Source organism: Narcine bancroftii, chromosome 11 (genome assembly GCF_036971445.1).
Source record: "Narcine bancroftii isolate sNarBan1 chromosome 11, sNarBan1.hap1, whole genome shotgun sequence".
Classification (NCBI taxonomy): domain Eukaryota; kingdom Metazoa; phylum Chordata; class Chondrichthyes; order Torpediniformes; family Narcinidae; genus Narcine; species Narcine bancroftii.
Window position 1 is genome coordinate 35,697,244 of NC_091479.1, and position 12,989 is coordinate 35,710,232.

The 12,989-nt window shown below is 44.6% G+C and overlaps 1 long non-coding RNA gene across 5 annotated transcripts in view; it reads left to right on the plus strand.

Moving 5' to 3' along the window:
• Positions 1-5,330: 5,330 nt before the first annotated feature.
• LOC138745171 (uncharacterized) overlaps positions 5,331-12,989 on the plus strand; it is a 30,738-nt gene continuing 23,079 nt past the window's right edge. For 3 of the 5 annotated variants that reach the window (XR_011346089.1, XR_011346087.1, XR_011346090.1), the window contains exons 1-2: positions 5,331-5,427; positions 6,485-6,560. This is a non-coding gene — a long non-coding RNA (uncharacterized lncRNA). The remainder of the gene's footprint in view (positions 5,428-6,484; positions 6,561-12,989) is intronic. The other 2 variants (XR_011346088.1, XR_011346091.1) reach the window with 1 other exon arrangement.

Genomic DNA, 12,989 nt, shown 5'->3' on the forward strand with positions numbered 1-12,989 from the left:
GGGGGACGGTATTGGGGACAGATTCAGCGGGGGACGGTTTTGGGGTTGGACCCAGCAGGGGACGGGATTGTGGATGGACCCGGCAGGGGATGATATTGAGGATGGACCTGGCGGGGTCAGTTTTAGAGATAGACATGCTGGGGGATGGACCCGGCAGGGGACTGCCCATTGACTCCGTCTTCAATGCCTCACACCAGCCGGATGATCACCGTTCTCTTTCCCAGGTCTCACCCAAACTTTCTTACCCCAATTCCACCACCTACAAACCCTTGTCATGTCCCACCCACTCACCCACAGGGCCAAGGGTAACTAGGAGGGGGAAGCTCCTGGCTGTGGGCACACAGCTCGTTGAAGGACAAGTGGGAGCAGGAGTCCTGGGGAAGAGGTGAAGGGCAGTGTGTACTGTAGCAGCTAGCTGAACTGGGCCACATTCTCCAGGATGGTGGAGGGAGAGAGAGAGAGAGAGGACTGGCTCAGATGGGATAGATATCTGTGTGCCAAGGGTCAGGGGATTCCCCAGCTTTGTGAAGGAATGGGACACTGTCAACGGGAAGGAGATGGACCACTACCCTCCCCACATCTCCAATGTCTTGGGGTCCTAGGAGCAGCTCAGATACCAAGGCCTGTGGGTGGGGGAAGGGGAAGGTTAAAGAACTTTGGTGGGGTAGTTGTGATGGGTAATCGATTGGAGAGGGTCCCAGTGAGGGAACTGGTCTGGTGGGAGGACAGACCTGATGTTGGGCCTTTGGATACAGGTGAATTGGCGTGGGGGACGGGGACAGGGACTTTTGGCTGGGCATGTTGTGGAACAGGGGCTTGTTGAAAGCCCTGGTGGGAGACAGGAGCTCTGGAGACGGTCCAAGCAATGGGTGGAGCATTGGGGATGGGCCCAGTGGGGAATAGGGGCTTTGTTGACAGGCCTGACAGTATTTTGGGGATGATCTCAGCAGGGGGAGGGGTTTGGGGACAGGCCTGGTGGGAGATTAGGGCTTTGGAGTGGGTGACAGGGGACAGTATTAGGGAAGGACCCAGAGGACAAAACCACCCCTGGAGCTCTGGTTCACCTCGGGTCACTCACCTTGGCCCACGGACGTGCTTTGATCTGCGGGAAGCTGAATTCGTTGCAGTTTGGGTTCATCTCCCGGATCTGCTCCCTGGATGAGGTCCGCAACACCTTCACTACTGGCTCGGGGTGGGGGGAGCAGGAGGGTGACAAGGGGAGGGAATATAGTGTATGTGTACCAGGTCATGGACATGGGACGAGCCCTAGAACTGGGGTGGTGGTGAAGGCTGAAACCTTAGGGGCATTTAAGAGGCTCTGAGTCACGTGGATGAAAGAAAAATAGAGGGTTATGAGGGAGGAAGGGGTTAGTTCTTTTTATTTTGGTATGAATACATCGGTCGGCACAACATCGCGGGCTGAAGTGCTTGTACTGTGCTCTCATGTTCTATGTTAAACGTGTCCTGTCAGTCTTTCAGCAAGCGGATATGTCGGGGAGGGACCGCTGCCGACTGGCACATTCCAGGCTGCAGGGGTACATGCTGTGGGATGCACGGAGGCTTGGCATAGCCAACACGAAGGCACTATGGGGATGGATCATAATCCTTCCATAACCGTGCACTGAGAGGCTGAGACCAAGGGGAACTCCTCCAACAGCAGAGGGGGGCAGTAACCACACGGTATCAAAGTGGTGGCAATGAAGGTAAATAGAGACATATGCAGCAATGTGTAGTGAAGGGAATATCTGGATACAACAGGAGGAGGAGAAAAGACTTGGAATGGTCTTCCTCTTTGGAAATAATTTGTAAATAAAGTCAATTTTGCGGGGTTGGGGGGAGGGGAAGAGAAAAGCCCGACTCAGTCAACTTTGCTTCATGAGATACATTCTCCGATCCAGAAAATCTATTCTGCACCCGCTCCAGAGTACAAGATCAAATTTATTACCCTTGGATAGCACAAGAACGACCTGATAAAACAGAGTTCTTGGGATAAACATACGCAAACACACAACCAAGCCCTCACACAACAGACAAATGATACATGTGCAGCACGTCCAGAAAAATTACTCGATATTGTTGAATAAATAGCAGAGTCGAGGAGTATTTGTATGAGCAGCTCATCAATCGTTCCATGTTCTCCCTGCCTGGAGGAAGAGGCTGTTCCTGGGCCTGGAGCTACTGGCTCTGAAATTCCTGGATCTCTTTCCCAACGGGAATAGCTGGATGATGCTGTTGGCCGGATGAAGGGGTCCTCGATGATTTTGTCAATGATCGTAGTGGATCACATTAATATTTCGGGTGGTGGGGGGCAGGAGGGTGTCCCCAGTGTTGCTCTAGGCCACTTTACATCCTGTGGATTGACCTCTGATCATTTTTTAAAAATATTATTTATAAATAAATCCACAAAGAATTCACACAATTACTAATAACACAAATAAAATATAAATACACTTGTCATAGTTAAAAGAAAGAATAAAGAAATCCCCCCCCCATTAAACCACCCCATCTCCCCTCCATCCCCTTGCTAAAAGAAAAAGAAGAAAAATGAGGACAAGGGACCCCCAACAGGAGAACCAATTACTTTAACGTTCCTTTTCAAAAACTGAGGCCTTAAGGAGAAAGGGAATGTTAGAGCCACCCTTTGTAAATATGGGGTCCATATTCTTCCACAATATATGGTTGAGGCGGCCTGCTCACCAGGACGAAAGCCAGTACACAAGATGGATGACAAACGCGGTGACTACACAGATCCTGCGGCAACCAATCATCTTCGTCCCAGGTGACATCCCGCACAGTGGGAAGCAATGAGCAATGGCGAGAACACCCACCAATCCGAGGCTGGCTTTGCCATCTCGAAAGACCTTTTATCAGTAGCAGGAGAGTATATAAGCAGAGCTGCCAGTTCAACGAACCAGTATTCGACTTCGACTTCACAGGTGTGTATCATTCATTCCACACATCATGGTGAGTGTGCTGGATATCGGTGCGAAGGAAGAGACTTTCACCATTGACCACCTCAAACCAGCACATCTGGACATTAGCAAATTCAGCCCCCACGACCCAGATATAGGCGACCGAAAGCAACGAACAGCGCTGGTTCGAGGGAGGTGGGGCATCATGCTAACTGGGATGCCACCCTGTACACAAGATGGCCAACGAATGTGGTAACTGTTCAGAGTCCACGGGGACCAACAACTTTCATACCAGGGGACAACGCGCACGGCAGGAATCAGCAAAGAAGGGAACACCGAACAATTGGAGGCCGGCATGGATGTGACATCACTCCAGTCGACAGCAGCAGGGAGAAAATAGAAGCAGAGCTGCGAGTGTAATAAAGGAGTCTTTGACTTTGATTTTTTGGGCATGTGTCCGCCTTTCCACCCATCACAGTAGCGTGCACGCTCCAATTTCACATCGAATGGTCTTGCTTATCTTACATCGGGAGTCACGTGTACAGTTTCCTTACCTGAAGCATGAGAAGTGCACAAAGATCGTCAGATTTGTTTCTGGGGTGTTTTAAGCAGGTGATAGAAGGAAAGTTTGAATGTGGATCTCTTGGTCGTTGGTAAAAAGGGAGATGACCTTACAACATTATGAGAGGACACAGCAGCACGGATCGAGAGAGGATAATGCAAAGGAGCCGAACACCAAGTGTCACAATTTCCCAATAACCGATCAGCTGCTTAGACTTTAAGAAATGTCTTCAATGAAAATGTAATATCCTTGGAATTCTCTCCGCTTTTGAAGGTGCATTTGAAATTGGGATCCATGGACTTGTGATGAGTTTATTGCCGTACCCACTCGTAGAGGGATCATATGCATTGAACTTAGATGTAGATACTTTGAAAAAAGTAGCAGACATTAAATTGTAAGCGGTAATAAATATGAAGGAAAGATTGAGAATAAAGTCTCCCTTGCAGTTGGGGTACAATGTATTTCTTGAGATCAGAGGAATCCTGGAGCCAAGACAAAGTGATCCTGTGTTTCCCAAGGATTTGATTGAGTTGTTGGGGTAGTTGTAAGTGGAAGGGCCGAAAGGTCTCCTGCTCCTTCCACTGCCTTTGTTTTCTGTCTTGCGATGCTGATTGGGTTCTCCTGTGTGTTCGCTCGCTTGCTGATTGGTTGCTTCAGTTGCGCGAGCCAATGGGTTGATTCGGTGAGGCCGCTATTGGATTGGACGCTGAAGTCAGGTTGGATTGATGGGCGGGTTCGCGGGCTGATTGGCTCTTGCTGTGAGGAGGCGGGACGTTGGCGGCGGCGGCGTCTGATCGGGGTCCGTCGCGTCGCCGCGGGCGCGAATGGGATGAAGTTGGCGGCGGCGCCTGGACCTTCCTCAGCCACACGGTCCAGGGAAAGCGGGCGACCCGCAGCCCGCCGGGCCCCACCCGGGAGTGGCCGGTACCGGCGGGGTGTTTGGGTGGAGACGAGGCGTCGGTGCAAGGCCTGATGCCGCCGACAGGGCGAGGCTGGAGGCCGCGGGGTTACTTGCAGCGGGAAGGGGCGGGGTCAGGTGATTGGCAAGTCTTGTTTGCGCATGCGTGGTGAGTTCGCGCATATGTTGCAGATACGCATGTGCCGATTGAGGGCGACGAAACGAACCCTTTGCGCTAGCGGCAACTGAACACCGGCGCATGCGCACAGAAATTAAGATGGCTTCCCCCAGCTAATGAACCCTGAGTCACAAAGTTAATCCAGTGACTGTTCTCGTTTGTCAAATCATTTGATTTTAAAAATAGGCTCTAAGACTTCAGGGCTCCTCGCACGGGGGCAAAACCCCGACTTGCGACCATCGTGGACCCACCCTCCCCCCCGACGCGACCATTGTGGGACCTTTGGACTAAACTCCTTTAATTAAAATAATTACTGTTTATAAACTCCTACAAGACTTCAGGGCTCCTCGCACGGGGGCAAAACGCCGAATTGCGACCATTGTGGGGTCTGATTGATCCTTTGGACTACACTATGGTCGCAGGTCGGGGAGGACCTGTCGGGGTCATTGGGTCGCTGAGGAAGGGATGGAAAACCAATCCATTTTTTGCTTCCCAATGCTCATAGAATGTGTCTGATTCCATCCGTTTTTCCTGTTGTAGTATCACATTCTTCATAAAGCGAGATGTTATTTTTTAAAGTTGTGTCACCTGAACAATAATGCTCCAATCCTTCTGATCCTGACGTACCATGTGTTTAAAATGTAATGTTTCTCAGTTACTTGATCGAATGCCTTAAAAATATAGGGACTTTGGTGTTAAAAATACAGAGTAAAGATTTCACCAATCCTTTTGAATTTATGATCTCTGGGATTTCTGGTCATGTTTTCTATTTAGGTTGGTGTATCTTGCAGACCTGTTTGGTTGCAGCAAGTAAGAAGTTATCCATTTGTAGCATCCGCTGCGGCAGCGCTACCAAATAAAGAGACATCCCACCAAGGTGAGTGCAAAACAAAGACTGGCTTTTCTGGTTTAAATTCCCCACGTGTGCTCACTGGCCCACCTACTTCTGGTGATGTACCCCTGACTTCCAGCATCACTCTCCAGCTGGCTGGCCGCTACGCGGAAGTGAAGGGCATCTCAGCCCGCACATGGTGCAAGGCCCAGGCTCCTTCTCAGTGGTAAAGGGGACTCTGTGCCATCTTGGACTGTCCGAGTGTTGCAGTGATTTGGCCTTTTTTGCTTGCCCAGTTGCCTGGTGCGCTACAATATCAGCGTTGATAAGGGGGAAATTCTTTCAATGTTTTATTCACTTTTATTACAGAATTCTTCCTAGTATATCTGTGTAACATTGAAAGTTATGGGTTTTCATGAACAGGGATCATGATTTTACTCATAATTTGGTGAGCCAATGGATAGGACAGTTTTTGCTCATGCCCCATGGGAAGCAAAATAAAAATGAAGTGACAGAATTAGGAAGGTTTGTTGACCCTTCCTTTTAAGCAGGATGTCAGGATAACCTTCATGTTGCTTGCTGAATTAAAATGTGATTTGTCAGTTCTTAATGGCAGCTGCCATATTGGCATTGCAAGGAGAGATGGGAAATGGGTCAGGTCCTTGGTGGTCCCAGTAATGCAACGTAGAAAGATGTCACGGGGCTGAATGTGGTTTAGGGAGGGAGAGGGTATTAATTTTTAGGAAAAGTATGTGGCCAGCCACCTATCAATATTTTTTTATCAATTAGAAATTCCTGCTGGTAGAAGCCATTTCCTACTTTGAACAGGCCCAATGTCTTTATCCAAGCAGATATTGTTAAGAGCCCAAAGGATCCCAAAACCCAGCAGCGAGAGACATTCACCAAGACAAGTGGTTTTTAAAACAGAAGTTATTTTTAATCAAATTTAATCATGAAAATAGAATTAAACTTTAACCTAACTCTATACTTAACAAACCCAAATTAACCCCTTTTTAATTCTAAGTGCACATATTTGTAATGTGTTTAAATTTAACAAAAGTGATTTGGTTCACAGTTCAATCTTACTTCTCTTTCTTCCAAGTTCTCTGGATGCAGGCAATTCCACTGTGCACAGAATGGAATGTGTATAAATTTCACCAGGATTTGGTGCTCGAAAGGTAAATGTTTACCGCTCAGGGTAGTTCTTGTAGGGTTTTTAGAGAGAGATGTGTTGTTCCAGGATTTCCACAACTGAGGTACCACCATTAGTCACCTCAATGTCTCACTGATGAACTTTGCCCCGTTAGGGTTTTCCAGATGGTTACTTCTTTCTGCAAGCTACAACAGAGTTCCATTCCTCTTATTCCAAACAACAGGAGTTCTTTCTTCTGCTTAACCTAGTGTTAGATAAACAAAACCTAGGAGTGACTTTCCTGTAAGCAGCCTGCCGAAAGGTACTTGTAGCCATCCTGGCTCCATTTCCAAACAATGGTCATTCATTTTATGACATCAGTTCGATTAACACCTACTTGTGAATGTGCATAACATTCTCCAGAGATCTTCAATATTTCTTCAGTCTTTCAAATAAGATGTTTTAAAATGTATGTGTGTATATGTATGTAACCTACTCTAAATCTTACCAAAATCCCAAATATTACCAAATTCTCCAAATATATTTATCCATTACAATATCATGTAAGGAGCATTTAAGAGACTCTTAGACAGGCATATATGGGTGAAAGAAAAACAGGGTTGGAGCGGATGCACGGCGCAGTATTACAAACCACCACCATCAGTTCACAGACTTACCTGACACGTCGCGGGCAAACAGTGCTGGGTACCAAAGTACAGTGAGTGGATCAGATGAAGCCCCTGCCTAAAGGCACGGGGCACTAATGGCTCGTAGCTTTAACCAGCTGGTCCTGTGGACCGGAAGGTGTTCACTAATATTCTCATTGACAGGCAAAGAATAAAAGGTCTGTGTATGTCTGCAATAAACCAGTCTTGAGTTGACTACCTTTGTATGTGTTTGCCTTTATTTAGTAGCATCTACCGCAGTAGCTGCTACAGGGTATTATATTTTTCATAGAAATATCAAGATAAACACAACATCGTGGGCCAAAGGGCTTGTACCGTGCTGTAATATTCTGTTATTTCTGTTATTGCTTGACTTTGAATATCTGTTGTAATCACTGTGAGACTTCAATAATGTAGCAAATGTGCACTGCAACATTGCAGTCAGGTGTTTGTATCTCCTGGTTGACGAGCTTTTCTCTTTTTTACACAATGCCTGATAGTTCTGGTCAGTCAGAAAAGAAATATTGTGCATGTTGAATATGTCATTATGTCTGAAAGTAACACTGGAAAAGAGTCAGTAACACCAAGGTAAATAGCACCCTTTAGTGGCTGGTGCAGTTTCCTGACGGGCACAAGTTATCACTCAGTGGCGACAGTGATGTGAAAATGTGGGTAAATTATTTTGTATATGATTTATACATGTTAAAATTAGCTGTTGTTTGTTCCAATTTCAGGTAGGTGTGGTTGCAAAGTGGGTAAGGTTAGAAAATACTTGGGGATAAAAAACGGGGGCTTGCATTTGATGGTGGGAAAGTCAAAATGGAAACTCAGAATAGGGCTCATCTGATTTAGCAAGCCACTGGCTCTTATACTTCCACCAGAAGTGAATCTAGAATTGAATTTTGAGTCATTTACGGTGGGTAACTTCAAAGTCTGTTGATTGTAAGACTAAATTAAGAGCCCTTTTGCCTCTGGCTATACTGAAAGATTGTTTTGTTTATTACATAAATCTTTCTGAGATGGAGAATAGACTGAAGCTGCCTTCCTCCTCGTTGGTGATGAATCTTGCAGTAAGATCTTTGAAATAATTATAGATTCCTAATTCCTCCCAGTCCTCGGGCATTTTCTCCTGCAATCTACATCATTTACCACCATCCAGGGATTCTCATGAAGGGTAAGTTTCAAATTCACCTCCTCCAACCATGTCCGTGCCCTCTGTGGCAAGAAACCCAATCCAGAGTAAACGACAGATTGGCTGAGCGCCTCCACTTGGATCACAATGGCCATCTTGGCTCATGGTCACAAGATGTTTTAAGTTCCATTCCATTCCCACACTGACCTTTGTCTTCTGCCTCCTCCATTGTCTGGGTGAGGTCAAATACAAAGGAACCATCTCTTATTGAATTTGTGAATCGATGGTATGAATATGGAATTGTCCAAGTTCATGTAACCAGCCCACACCCCCCCAGGTTTTCTCTCTCCTGTTGATCCACTCAGTTCCCCTCATATTTTCCCTTCCAAACCAGATGACTTATAAATGTGGGCAGAGAAATGGCAGATGGAGTTTAATCTGGACAAGTGTCTTGCACTTTGAGAAGAGTTGTAGTAGTGTTGCAATGAGGGATCTTGGGGTGCAAGCGCGAGCTCCTTGAAAGTGGCAACAAAAGTGTAGGGTTTTAAAGAAAGTATTCTTCATTGAGCAGGGCATGAAGTATAAACGTGGTTAGACCACATTTCAAGTGTTTTCTGTATTTCTAGTTGCTGCATGACAAAAAGAGTTTATCAGGGGGTTGCTTGGGATAGAGCATTGGTTCTGGGGAGAGGTTGGACAAATTTGGATAGTTTTCTCTGGAACATTGGAAGCTGAGTGATGACCTGGTTGAAATTTATCCAATTATTGTAGTCCTGGAGAAGGTAGATTTCTTCTTCCCCCTCCCCTGTGGGAGATGTAAAAATACTACGATGCCTATATTGAACATGAGAGGGGAAAAGGAGAGAAGTGAGGCAGGTTTTTGCACAGTGCGGTGGGGTTCTGGCCCACGCTGCCAGGATAGTGGTGAAATCACCAAGATTTAAGAGGCATTTGGTTGGGCACATGAACAAGAGGGAATAATGGGTGATGTGTATGGACCATGTGCTGACAGATGGGATTATGCTCTGTTGGGTGATGATTCATCTCTTTTCAAGGATTGTTGCCGATGGGCAATAAACTTTTCACAAAGGTCTATCTCCAATGAATGTATTTAGAACATTTCCATGAGTTAATTCCCTGTAGAAACACCAGTTTATCATTCAAGCTGTGTAGCCACAGCAATAATGTAAAGTTAAAGGCCATCATTACTGAATCCATTTTTATCAGCCTTCACCTTGTACAATGTTCAGTTGAGACAAGAAAATCAAAATGCAACTTTTAACCTCAAGGAAAGATGAGTAATCCTCTGTACCACAGAATTATTGCTGAAAAAATATTTGGAAAATTTTGTGAATTCAGCTTCCAAACAGTTGATGAAGAGGAGCCACAACGAGATTTTTAAAAATTAAACCCAGAACATTTATTAGAAGATGTTTATCACAATAAACATGTTCAGGTTCAGTCATGATCAATTCTGGATTGGCATGTGGCAGTCATAAAAGGAATGCAGGATAGATATATTCCAAGGAAAAATAAAATAATGATTTGAATTGTGGTTTAAATGGTTTTGTGGCCAAATTTGCGGAGGTCACCAAGATAGGGGACAGAGTAGGAAACGTAGAAACCGTAAAGTTGCAGAAGGATATTGACAGATTAAGAAACTGGGCAAAATGATGGCAGGTGAGATTTAACACCGAGAAATGTACAGTTGTACATTTTGGCAGTGGAAATAAACAGGAAGCATACTATTTGGATGGGATGAAAATTCAGACCTTGGATGTGCAAAGGGACCTGGGTGTCCTTGTGCAAGGAAAACTAAAAGTTAATGACCAGGTGAAATTGGTAATGAAGAAAGCGAATGCTATGTTGGCATTCATTTCAAGATGAATAGTGTACAAGGGAAAAGAGATGTTAATGAGGCTCTATGGGGCACTGGTGAGACCTCCTTTTGAGTACTGGGTGCAGTTTTGGGCCCCCTATCTGAGAAAGGATGTGATGTTGTTGGAGAGGGTGCAGAGGAGAATGATGAGGATGATTCCCAGAATACAAAATATAATGTACGAGGAGTGTTTGACAGCTCTTGGATTGTAGTCATTGGGGTATCGGAAATTAAAAAAGAAAGCTCATGGAGACATTTTGTATTTTGAAAGGTTTAGATAGGGTGGACGCGGGTAAGATGTTTCCCTTGGTGGGTGAGTCGAGGACAAGCAAATTAGAGGTTATCCATCCAAAACAGAGATTGGGAGGAACTTCTTTCGCCAGAGTGTCATGGAGCTGTGGAACTTATTGCCTCATACAGCAGTGGATGCCAGATCACTGGGCATATTTAAACAAGAAATAGACAAGTATCTCATTAGTAAGGGCATTAAGGGATATGGGAAAAGTCCGGAAATTGGAAGGAGTGCAAAGTGATTTCGTGTCGGTTTATGGAGCAGACTCGAGGGGACTTGTGGCCTGGTTCTGTCCTTTGTCTTGAGACCTTCTTCTCATTTGAGAGAGTTTATTGAAGGCAACTGAGAAAAATGGAAAAATTCTTGGCAGTTGTTAGAGTAGGTTATTAGTTTGACATCTCTTTGTAAAACTCCAAAACTATCTGTCACTTTGGAGCGGTGCCTGTCCCTCCAACCCATGAGGAACATAGTCTTTCTAATATGTCATGTGTTCTTTCAGCTACAAATGATTCTCTTTTTCAAACATGGCCACAGGTTACTCGTGCTTCATTTCTGTCTTGCAATCTTTTTGGGTGGTTTTTCAGTTGTAAATGTGGAAAATTCCATTTTGGGAGTGGATTTCTTGTCACATTTTTCCGTGATGTATTTGAAAAAACGTTGTTGTGTGGATTGCAGCTCTTGAATGCAAGTGAGCTGCATTTGTTGTCCTTCCAATGCCATCTGCTGCCTGACAAGCCTTCAACCTGATTCCTGCCCTTTCCAAGCCTTGCTCAAGTGTTTTCCTCGCCTCGTGACCCCATCGTAACGGTGTACAGACATGCAATAAGCCACCATATAAAGGCAGGGTCTGAGACGCAGGTCGTAATGCCCCCAGATTATCTTAAAATCGCAAGATTGGATTGGCAAGAGTTGGGCGTAGTCCACAGATCTGACAGCTGCTGGGCTTCACGGTTGCATATGGTTCTGAAAAATACTAGGGATTGGCGACCTTGCAGAGATTATTGTCGCCTGAACAATTCCACCGTGCCTGACTGATACAATATTTCAAATTTACAAGACTTCTCAGCAAACCTCCACGGCAAATATGCATTTGCTAAAATAGATCTAGTACATGCTTACTATTAGATTCCATTTGAGTCTTCGGATGTCACGAAGACAGCTGTGCTGCTCCCGTTCGGCCTGTTTGAGTTTCTGAGAATACCATTCGGTCTATGGAATGCAGCTCAGACATTCCAGTGCTTCATGGACCACGAACTCACTGGCCTTGGGTTTGTTTGGTGCTTATGTTGATCGAGGAAATTCTGGTTGTAAGTGTGGATGAAGAGGAGTACAAGAGCCACCTTATCTCATTGTTTCCGAGGCTTGAGGAATGTGGCATCGTGATCAATCCCAGGAAAGTCTTTCTGGTGCTTTGGATCTTGTATTTTTGGGACCTAGAGTTATGCAACATGGTATTTTGCCTGATGAATGAGAAGTGCGTGAATTTTGAGAATTTCCACCCCCCATTAAGGTTGGCCAATTGTGATGGTTTTTAGGTATGAGGAATTTTTATTGCTGTTCCCTGGTGAATGCCACAGCATCTCTATTACCTCTTGCTGAACGACTCAAAGGATCTGATGTCTGCTTCAAAAAGACCTTAACTTTGTATATGCTTTCCATGATGTTAACACTGTTCTTGCAAATGTCACTAAGCTTGTACATCAAATGCCCAAGGCCTTGCACTCTTACAACAGATGCATCTGTCAGTGCTGTGGGAGCAGTGTTCGAACAACTAGTCTGTGGGCAATTGGAACCTTTGGTGTTTTTTTTCAGCCAAGCGGTCACCGGCTCAGGCAAAGTATAGTACATTTGGGCAAGAACTCTTAGATATCTATCTCGCAGTGAAACGTTTCTGTTTTAAAAAATATATATTTATCGTTTTGTATACAGTTCAATATAATAATAGAATCGTATCCAAATGATACGTTCAATGATCAAAATAGAATAAAAAAAATAAATGTTGTACTGTACATAAAAGTGAGAAGAGAAAAAAAGTATAAAAGAAAAAAATACAGATCTAGGTGCCAAGCTCCTGTGATTACTATTCCCTCCCAAAAGGAAAGGCAGGATATTAATAAAATAGTAGAATTAAACCAACATGATAAGGTTCAACCATTAAGATGAAAGAAAAGTGGTGGTGGGGTGGAGAAGTGAATACATTAGATATCCAAACCCATATCTAAATATGGTTTCCATATTTTGAAGTAGGTATCATACCCAGTTCTAATATTATAAGTCACCTTTGCTAAGGGAATACAATTTTGCATTTCCCCACAATCAATTTTAAGATGGGATTCAGATCTAAAACATGAATTTGAAAAATTAGGAATAAATTAATTGATGTGCCATTAAATATAATTGATGAATAAGTTATTATTAACTAATCTATCAAAAACATTAATTACTGTCCCAACAAATGTCAGACCAGCAAAAAGGGTCAATTTCAGTTCCCAAATCCAATTCCCATC